At 37.2% G+C, this 10561-nt stretch overlaps 1 protein-coding gene and 1 long non-coding RNA gene across 4 annotated transcripts in view; one reads left to right on the forward strand and one right to left on the reverse strand.

Moving 5' to 3' along the window:
• LOC139979071 (uncharacterized) overlaps positions 1-10561 on the reverse strand; it is a 63111-nt gene that overhangs the window by 40909 nt on the left and 11641 nt on the right. For 2 of the 3 annotated variants that reach the window (XM_071989725.1, XM_071989728.1), the window contains exon 1: positions 205-611. The exons of the other annotated variant lie outside the window; for it this stretch is intronic. The gene's annotated coding sequence lies outside the window, so the exon portion shown is untranslated. Of the gene's footprint in view, positions 1-204; positions 612-10561 lie in introns of those variants that run through there. 3 annotated transcript variants of the gene reach the window in all.
• LOC139978899 (uncharacterized) lies at positions 3077-9285 on the forward strand. Its single transcript, XR_011797045.1, has 4 exons — positions 3077-3432; positions 5065-5174; positions 6947-7072; positions 7632-9285. It is a non-coding gene; the product is annotated as an uncharacterized lncRNA (long non-coding RNA).

Below are 10561 nucleotides of genomic sequence, written 5' to 3' on the forward strand. Positions count from 1 at the left end.
CTGTCGTGTAACATGTATAGCTTAGGCCTAGTAACGTTACCCTGGACAGTGGTCTATAGCATTTGCAATTGTTTACGAAATATACATGAAATTTACGAGCACTAGCAGTCAAACCGTAACCGGCCAACCCAGTAAATCGTAAGTGACGAAAATTAGGAAGCCAAATATGGAAATATGAGACATAGACTGAATAGACATGCTTACGTGATCTTCTCATAAAACGAAGTAGCCGACTCAGATACCATCGATTTATCAAGTTCAATGCTTACAGATGAGTTTGTACTCGACTCGTTGTACGAAGTGCACGTTATGATAGTAATGTAATGTACGGCCAACCTATGCATATGCCATTGAACTGCACGATGAACAATGAGTGCTGCATTGATATGATATGTTGTATACGGACAACTATTGTGGTCTTTGGTTGTATTTAAGTTGGTATAATCAATTTTCTTCTGTAAAGTTAAAGCCCGATTTCATGTAGTTGTTTAACTTTTGCAATGTGTTACGTGTAAACATATTCAACTTTACTTGTATATATGACTGGCAGGAGTTTTGGCAGAAGCTTTCTTCATGTTATCTATGATTACGATAAAAACGACACGACAAGGAAGTGCATTTATTGAAGCATTACATTTACCCTCGTACTCATCGCGCGCGATGATCGATCAACCAGTTTTCAAGTTCAAGGTTCATTCATATGCCGACCCTGTAAAGGATATTACAATGCACAATATATGTACACGTTGCCTTAATTTTGTTATCAGTTTCGGCATCATATTAGGCATGCTGAAATTTGCGTAATATGTTGCCCCTAACTTTTGGAGACTTAAATTAGACAATTAATGTCTCAATAAAGAGAAACCCTTCGCTGATTAAAGCAATTACTGTTTGAAGTTTGATGGCAATAATTGGCTACCGTTTACAACCACACTGGACTGCACTGTACATATCTGCGATTGAAAATGATGATCAAGCTAATTAGAACAATTTAGAGTTGCTCTGTGATAGTGCACGCAGCGAGCTGCTACTCTAAGCAGCTCCCTGGTGCAAGAATATACAACTTTGTGAGTTCAGGTCTAGTATACTTTGTGTTTTTAAATATTAACCTTAATTTAGAATGCCGGAATGTGCACACTTATTCAGGCCTAATAAGTTTCGGCCTACTGGAGTTTAATGTTAAACTTGGTTTAACACTTATAAACGTTATTGTAGATTCATGTAAACATCAGAGGTCAAGATCATTTGAGGTGACTATATAGAGGTCGAAGTTTATGCAAATCTCGCAAACACAATAATTCAAAAACTATAGGCTTCGGATGAACGTCATGCTTGCTATGCCAGATACGTGTCCATACGAACCTAAAGGTCATTTGAGGTAACGAGAGGTAAAAAACCTTACAAATATGATAAAACAAAAGAAAAGCGTGTATGTATATAAGCCATGAGAACACCATGAAACACTACTGATCTCTTAAACTCAAGAATTGCAAAAATTTGGAAATAATCAGGGGCGTATCCAGGATTTTCTGACCCGGGGGGCGCGAATTACTATCTAAGCGGAGCGCCACCATCTGTTGGCACGCAGCGTGCAAGAAAATTTCTGGGTTTGATACCCCCCAGATCACCGGAAATGGCACTTCTCGGGCTTGAAATGACCAACCAGATGTACACTTTTGCCTGAGAACCAAGATTTTCCCAATAGTTTTTTTTTCCATCCATAACGTTTTTGAAGATTGTCACCATGCAGTCACACATCATGTTCGACCTCATCGCATCTCCTGTGGATCATTGCTTTTTGTAGGTGATTCTACGTCGCGGCCCACAATACCCGTAAGCCCCACTTTTCAAGGTTTTAAGCCCATTATTTGTTCAGAATTTGAAAATTCACAATTCTCGTGAATAAATTCACTTCAAAATATACCCATAATGTTGCACAAAATTTCATCTATGGACAACCAATACAGAAAAACCTCCTTCAACCCCTAACAGACCGGTCAAAATTGCACCAGTAGAGGGAAGTATGATGAAGAATCAGGGAATTTCCGAAAATTCAGACACAGTTAATTTATTGGTGTACAAATGTTAAAACCTCTTATAACGGTTACTATAAAACTTCGTTGAAGGAAATGAAAAAATACCAGATATTTCCGAAACCGAACACTACACACATCTACAGTTTGGAGGCTGTTCATCCCTGAACGCCATTTTCATTCTCACTGATATGATGTGATATCTGCTGTTTGCTTTAAAAATTCGAATAATTGAAATGAGACTGAAATAAGTAACTAACATCTGTTTATTGTGCACTGCTCCAACAGTGGCGTAACGATGAGCCTGGGGCTCCTGGCCCAAAGGGGCCACCTATCAGGAGGTCCAAGCCGAACGGCGTCTGCAGAAATGTTTACAAGGGGGGAAGGATCAGTAGGTCATAAAGGTGTAACACACTACTTGATACTATCTAAGCGGAGCGCCACCATCAGTTGGCGCGGAGCGTACGACGATTTTTTTTGCCAAAAAATACTCCTAGATCATCGGAAAGACACTTCCCGTCCAAGTTTTTTTATTTTTTATTTCCAGGCCCCCCCCCCCCTTACTGTATGGAGTATAATGGAGACTAATGTACAAATACAGTAATCAAACCTTAGCATAGGCCTAATTTCGGCTGAAACTTTGTCTCCATCTAAGCCTACTTTCCTGTGCTTTTTTATTTACCTGATACACCGAAGGCATCTTTATTCTTACCTTTTATTATTATATTTATATGAAAGCCCTGCCTTCTTTTTCAAATGAGCGCAGTTTCAAGTCTGTTGGGTGTTGGGTTATTGTTTCAGAATTTTTCAAAAAATCATGTCCCGATGTTGTACTCAGTACCACATTGGCTGGAATTGGGTTTTAAATTATATTATATTTGATTATAATAATAAATAGCACAACTAGCTCGATACAGACATTAATACCCAGTGAGCCCGTGATCATGATGTCCGTATTCCGTATCACGTGAAAATATATATATTGTCTTTTTCAGTCTTTGCATGAGTTTTTCTTTCCCAGTAAAACGGGCCTCCCTATACACGCTAAGAACTGTTGGGCAAATTTAGTTGGGTAATAATTTTTTTGGCAAAAATTGCCCAACTTCTGAGAGGAACTTACTCTGTTTGCAAGCAAAATGTTGCTTCATGCACTTAGCAAAGGGTTTGTGCCAAATAGTTGAGCACAAAGAGTGTTGCATCCAACAAATTCGTTTGGCCTTCATTGTTCTGCACTGCAATCGCACCATACCGTACCTGTGCGCAGTCAACTCAAGCTCCGAAAACAAACGGTGATTTGTCGTAATACTTGCTCTATGGCCGTAATTCATCATGTCAGAGCCTGAAGTCAAATCAATTCTCACCTGATGGGGAATGGATGAGCTAATAGAGACTTTTGAAGGTAGTTATTTGTAATTTCCTTCGCCAAAACCGTAAAACCGTGCTTGTGCGACATACACGATTTTAACTTTCGTCCGTTGGCCTAACGCGAGGCTAGGTCGCCGTTACTATTGGTTGTAGGCATATACGTTAGCCTAGAAGTAGTAACAGTAAGTAACAGTAACGTTTTAAAATTTAGCTTGGCAAGTAGGTATTATTAGTGTTAAGATGTAATGTGAAGTCTTATGAATATGATAATGAGCTAGGCTAGTAGTAGTACACAGAAACTGTGGTCACGCTCCACCGAAAGTATGCACCAAGGGCCTAGTCTTGGCCAGACATTTCGTACTCATTCTTTGTGATAGTGATGATCTGGTGAGCCTAACACCATGATTAGCCTAGGCCTAGTTACAGAGTTTTTACCAGTTGAAATGTTGCTTAGGCCTAGGTTGCAATTGAGACCTGTAATAGGCTAGCTATGCTGGATTGCTGGAGGTACAACATAGAACCAGGCCTTGTCCCAGCCTACCACTATATTACCACGCAGTTATGGTTTAGTTACTTTCCTCTAGTCTTATTGGGAAGTTGCTGCCACTGGGGGAGGGGGTGTCCCATGCATGACCACTTTGTAAAGCTCGAGCCTGTATAACACTTGGCCTAGGCCGACATTGTGTGAACAAAAAGGACAATTACCCGTTCTTCGAGTTCTTTAAGGAAAATCTGTCACATTATAAGCATAAATCCTTTACTTATTTGAAAATCGTGCAGTACTATGAGTTGCTATATCAATTTCCAATCTGTTTTCATTCTGTATGGCCTAGTCTGTTCCTCGATTTTATGTAAACATTTCTTTATTAAACTATCTTAGCAGCACAAATATAGTGTTCAGATTACATTGATAAAATCAGTCAAATCCAAACCCGCTACGTACAGCAGTTTCGTTGTTGTAAATCAAGCCTCAAAAGCGCAGCACAATAGGTTACTGTAGTGTAATCAAATAGAACTTGCATGTTTAACTGAGACTGCTCTGTTTCATTGTTATGATTCTGCTGTGTGGCAAATAGTAACGCGTACAATACTACAATAGCTGTAGGTTGGATATGCGCAAATATGTTGGCGATTGTAGGCCTATGTAGGTTAACTATATGAACCGATGTATTATGAAAGTTTGTTATTGTAGTTTGCATGACTATCATGATAATATGGTTGGTTTTTGGAAAATTATAAGAAACTATTAAAAGTACAATTTTAAATTTTCTATCAGGAATAGGCCTATTTGTTAGAGATTTGCCTGCACCAAATAGAAATAAAGCGCCGTGCGGGATTTTTTAATAAGTGCCAGGCGGAAATTCTTAGGGCTGGGTGGAGGCGCCCGACAGGGGCACATCTCTGGAAGGAAAATGGACATCTGACAAGATTGCTTGTTTTGATTTTTTATATTACAGGAGCAGGCTCTTGTTTTGTTAGTATTTACAGGAATGGTGGTCTATGTTTTCTTTGATTTGCATTCAGTTGGTCTTTTAAAGCCACCCAGGTTACCAATTTCAAACATTGGTCAGTAGTTTTCTCAAATTGTTTTGATCACATTATTCATATAAATATGAATAGGTGTTAAAGTAATAATGTTTTCTTTTTTGTTTGTTGTTTCTTTCAGACAATGAGATCGACCTTGAATCATTCAAACTTCTTGATGAAACTTCACTGAAAGAGCTGATTCCAAAAGTTGGCCTCCGTGTCAAGTTTGCCTACAGATTGAAAATCTATGTTAGTATTATGACCACTGTTTCTGCATAAAATTACTTAACTACTTATAGTTACTATCATGTTATTAGTATGCTTCAAGTGTCTGGCTACATTACAAGTGACAAGTGAGAAGCTCTTCTCGGTCATTACAGGAGACACAAACATTGAGCAATTCCCTTAATCAACTGTCTTTGACTTCTGTTTCAGCATATATTTTTCACCCCTAAAAATTTGGGCATCCCATCCCTGCAGTAAAATGGAAATGGCAACCCATGATTTAGGAGTGAAATTTTTGTTTCTTGTAGCAAGATTAGAGATACTAAATTAAGAAGCTTTCAGTACAAGTTTATCCATCGTATCATTGCTACAAATAGTTTTCTTAGTAAAATTAACATTATTGACGACCCAAGTTGCAGTTTTTGTGGTGAGTCTACTGAAACTTTAGACCACCTTTACTGGTGCTGTAGCGAAGTTGGAGATATTTGGAACAAAATATATCTTGAAATCTTTAATTCAAAAGTTGAAGTTGAGTACGAACACGTGTGTTTTGGTTATGATTACGAGAACAAAATGAAATGGTATAGCCTGACAATGTTTTATGCCAAATATTATATTTACCTTTGCAGAATTAACAAAAGCGTTCCAAGTTATGATATTTTCAAGCATAAGCTGTCATTTTTCTTGAGTGCTGAAATGTATATACTTATCAATAACAAAAAGCACAAAAAAATTAAACTGCTAAGAGATTCTTTGCATTATTGATAAAGGAAATGCCCTTTTGGTGTCATGAAGCGAACTTTTTCTTTCTTTTCAACTTAATATGTTGTGCAGAAGAGATGGATGCAAATAAAAATTTCGAAAAAAAAAACATGATTTAGGGCAGTGCACTAACGATGGGTTTATGCAACTATTTTTAAAGCAGCATTTTGCGTTAGGTCGCTTTTTTCCACCTTTTTAACATGTGCATCGATTTTTTTAGATGTATCAATCATAAAACAGCAAACTAAGATACCATCCAAGTTTCACCCTGCCAAGAGCGTTAATTAGCGAGTAATTAACGATTTATGTCGATAACGAGTAAAAGTGTCCTCGACAAAGTTTTCATATCTCCAAATCCACTAGTTTGAATTCCACCAATCAGTGAATAGTATGTTTATTCATGAGCATTTTGCGTTTGGTCGCCGTTTTCTACTTTTTTGACATGTCCATCGAGTTTTTTACATACATCAAATCACAAAACAGCAAATTAAGATATTAGCCAAGTTTTTCCCTGCCAAAAACGTTAATTGGCGAGTATTCCACATACAAAATTAATCGCATTCAGTTCCCAAACCCACTAGTTTGAATTCAACCAATCAGAGATGCTGGTTTAGTTATGAGCCGTGGCTAAAAATAGATTCAAGACTTTGCGTTGGTACAACCAGGGAGTTGTGATGCAACTGCCTGGTACAACTGCCATATAGACTGTACACAAATCAAGCGTGGTGTTATATTACGTATCTGTCAATGACGTTCGTAGTGTTTAAATATTCATATTATGGGCGAGGTTTATTGGGTTCCCAACGGAAAATATCTTGGAGAACAACAAAGTTGAAAGTTGCAATTTTTTCGACTTTTATGCCACCATTTGAAGTAAAATATAAATAGATAAGCTAGTTATGTATGTCGTTATGGCATAGTGGAGTCAGTGAGGTTGAGAAAAATCATAGAAAAGGACGCAAAATGCTGCTTTAAAACCCTGCAAATTTGTATACCAGTCTATATGTACATTTTTATTTTCTGCGTTTCGACAGTGACAGAAGAGGAACTTGGATTTTTTTGCTCTGCCATATGTATTTCAGAGTCGGCACAAGAGAAAGAAGGGCAGAGGATCGATGTCATTTTCTGCTGGTGTAAAGGCATTCATAGACATCCGATCTGTAAGTATTGAATATTCATTCAGTTAATAGATGATGATGGTGGCTGGATATTTATACATATCTGTTGGCACCCATGTGACCATATGTGAACCTACACTTGTGATATGCCACGAATTGCTGTTAAACCAAGATTTATCTTCAGACTGGTCCAGCATATCCAATACCCACAATATTTATAGCATTATTTGTTATTACACAGTTAGTAGATATTGATATGTCAAGGTCAGCATCACAAGCTTTTTCATATCTTTGATGGTATCATCGGTCAACAGGGGATATCATGAATTTTGGTGTCACAAAATGTTTGGTATTGTCAATGTTTTTTCATTACAGTGATGTCTACTCAGTTGCAAATATCAGTAAGCCATTTGTCTGATATGCATTCATTTATACTAATAACAAAACTTTATTATAGATATTGTGAAATAAATTATTGGCCTACACTTTTTCCATCCTTATATATGCCATAAGTCTGTTTGTCCATCTGTCTGTTGATCAGCTGTGTCTCTCTTTCAGTCAGCATTTATGTGAATGATTTATACATCCTTTATAATTACAGAACGTGACAAACGTCAAGTCCTTTTGTGGAGATATAGATGAAACGGTACATCCACAGCCATTTACTGTAGTTCTTTGGGACTTAAAGCAGAAGTCTCGTCAATTTTTTGAGCTGATTGAGAGAACGCCTCTTCCTGCAACGTCACTGCTGAAAGCCATTGACACATGCTTCAAGATGCACTTTGTGTTCGATATTGAGTATCAACCTGACTGTGAGGCATCATGGCAATCTCTGCAAAGCATTATTTATGAGTTGATCACAGCTATCATAAAGGAAATAAGCTCTGTGAAGGCTTTCCGTGCCTATTACAACTCAATGTAAAGTATTATACCACTAGCTGCTATTACGTGTAACTGCCTGCATTGATAACCCTGTTCTACTGTGTAGGTTGTAGCTTTTCTGTTGTAAGTTCTATAATGGACTTTGTTTGCTGTAATGATTAAGTTGCTTTTCATGAATATTATGTGTTAGTTGATCACTTTCATCCAACATGACTTGACTAGTTTGATGGTTAAGATTGAATTGTTTACCTGAATATTATTATTAATATAGCAGTTGATTATGATTGAATAGCTTGATTGTGATATTATGTATCATTGTTTATGACTGATTGGTTTGGTTACCATTGCCTTGTTGGTACTGATTTATTATGTAAGCTACATGACTGACTAGTTTGACATCACAAATACTATGATAGTTAATTACAATTGATTAGCTTGATCAACAGTTAGCATAAAGATATTTCATGGGTTATTCATTGTAAGTTAGATCAACATAACATGTAATTACCATATAATGATTTATTTGTTCAACTACATGAGTGATTCAAGTCTTTGACCATCAGTATATGGTGGGTTTTGTTGGTCAACATTAATGTTTAATTGATTGGTTTCTTAATTAGTATTGAAGTCCTCAGATAGAGTGGTAGTTATAAACCTGTTATTTTGATGAATTCTATATTTAGGCATAGATACTTTATATGAGGTAGAAAGTATATCATAAGTCATATGACATCAGCAGAGGCTATAAAAACTTAGGTACTCTGCCTGTACATGCAGGGATTGCAAAGTCAAGAAGCATTTGGATATATATATAGCTCAATTTCAAAAGCCCTCCATGTATTGTGTTCCAGGCCCTGAGATTTTCCTGACCTGGCATACAATGAAAACTTAATTGGAACGATTAAGATATGTTTGTTAAAACTGTGACTTAACATCTACCACGCCTGAAAAACAAACAGTTATAATAATAACAACAACAACGATATATTAGCTTTTTCAATTAAATAGAGTAGTGAAAGGGATGACCTCACTATGAACAGGTATTTCATTAACATCATCAAACTCTTGCCATGTTAGTCAAAGATTTAGGCCTGGTTTACTTGCAAACTCTACAAAATTTACAGACCACATTTTACAGTGAATGATAACATTTTTTTTGTATCACATTTTTGTTTGTTCAATTTAAACCCAAGGTTCCAAGATAAATTCTTTTGGGGGATGTTTATGCAATCATATTATATATGTGCAGATACACTTAAAACTTATATCACAAGATAAAAAACAAAAGAATAAGTAACTGCAAGAGAACTTGTATAAATTGCCAAATGTTGCTTAAGAGAAAGTGAAAAATAAAGCAGTTTGCGAATCAGAAACTTACTTTGGTCAATTCTGTGATTTGATTTGCATGTTTGTTATTGCTGTATAATCTAAAAATCAACTGTAGCAAAAAGTGACCAACATTGGAGAATATAATAGTGCTAGAAATTGGGGAAACATAGCACGTAAGAATTATTAGCACTTTTTGCTGAACTGTGTTTAGCACAGGTTTTTCCTAAACTTTTTGGTAAAAATTTTCATAAATATTGGGTAAATATGACATTGCCCATAGTTTAGCAACTCAAGTTTTGCCCAATTTTTAAGAAAAATGTTACCCAAAAGTTTAGGAAAAACCTGTGCTAAACACAGTTAAGCAAAAAATGCTAAAAAAGTTTCACGTGCTATGTTTCCCCAATTTCTAGTAATTATATTCTTCAATGTTGGGCAATTTTTGCTACATCGTTCTTAGCGTGTACAAAGAGGTATACCCTTTTTCTGTGCATCAGTATAGCGGGGGCCCCTTTTGGTCGGGCCCACCTGCTCAGCACGGTCCGAGCCCATAGGAGTTACGCTACTTTGCCCCACATTCTTTTCATTTCGAAAGACGCACAGTTTCAAGTTCATTACACACTGAAGGCTTCGATTCTCTATCTGCCTTAAGTTCAGGGAAGATCTTGGGATTTTTCATCGCTAGATATTGCTAGATATCCATACAGTACAGTGCCCTTGAGACTTTTCGGGGCCTGATCTTAGGAAATTGCAAAGTCGGAAGTGGTCACACTCCATGTAGGTCAGTGCACGACCTCTAGACGTCACTAATATACCCGATCACTTGTTATCGATGAAGTGGTGTGTTGCCGGATTTTGTCAAGGTCTTGGTACTACGGGCGAAGGTCATTGATTAAGTTTCGTAACTGATCGGGAAGCGTTTAGAGGGGTGGGGCGTAGGGTTGTGGCGCGCGTTTTCATGCAGATGGGAACAATCTCAAGAAGTGATGGGTGCGTCATGTTCCCGACGACTCGGTCGAGTTCGAGACCAGCCACAGTGGGTTTCATAGCACAATTGTACAATTTAAGGCGTCCATACACACACACGCGTTATGATAGACCATATATAGTATATATATATATATATATATATATATATATATATATATATATATCTACATTAGTGAGAGAGGAAAATGGAAACGTCAAAAATGGAGTTGTTGGTGTAAGGGGTAGGGTGAGACACACATCCCCTCCGTAATCCTCGATTCGTCACTGGCTACCCTGTGTATATAATAGTGATCAGCGCTGTAATTACAACTGTTCCTCTTCTCTTCCCGGTGT

The sequence above is a fragment of the Apostichopus japonicus genome, chromosome 13 (genome assembly GCF_037975245.1).
Source record: "Apostichopus japonicus isolate 1M-3 chromosome 13, ASM3797524v1, whole genome shotgun sequence".
NCBI classification, from domain to species: Eukaryota; Metazoa; Echinodermata; class Holothuroidea; order Aspidochirotida; family Stichopodidae; genus Apostichopus; species Apostichopus japonicus.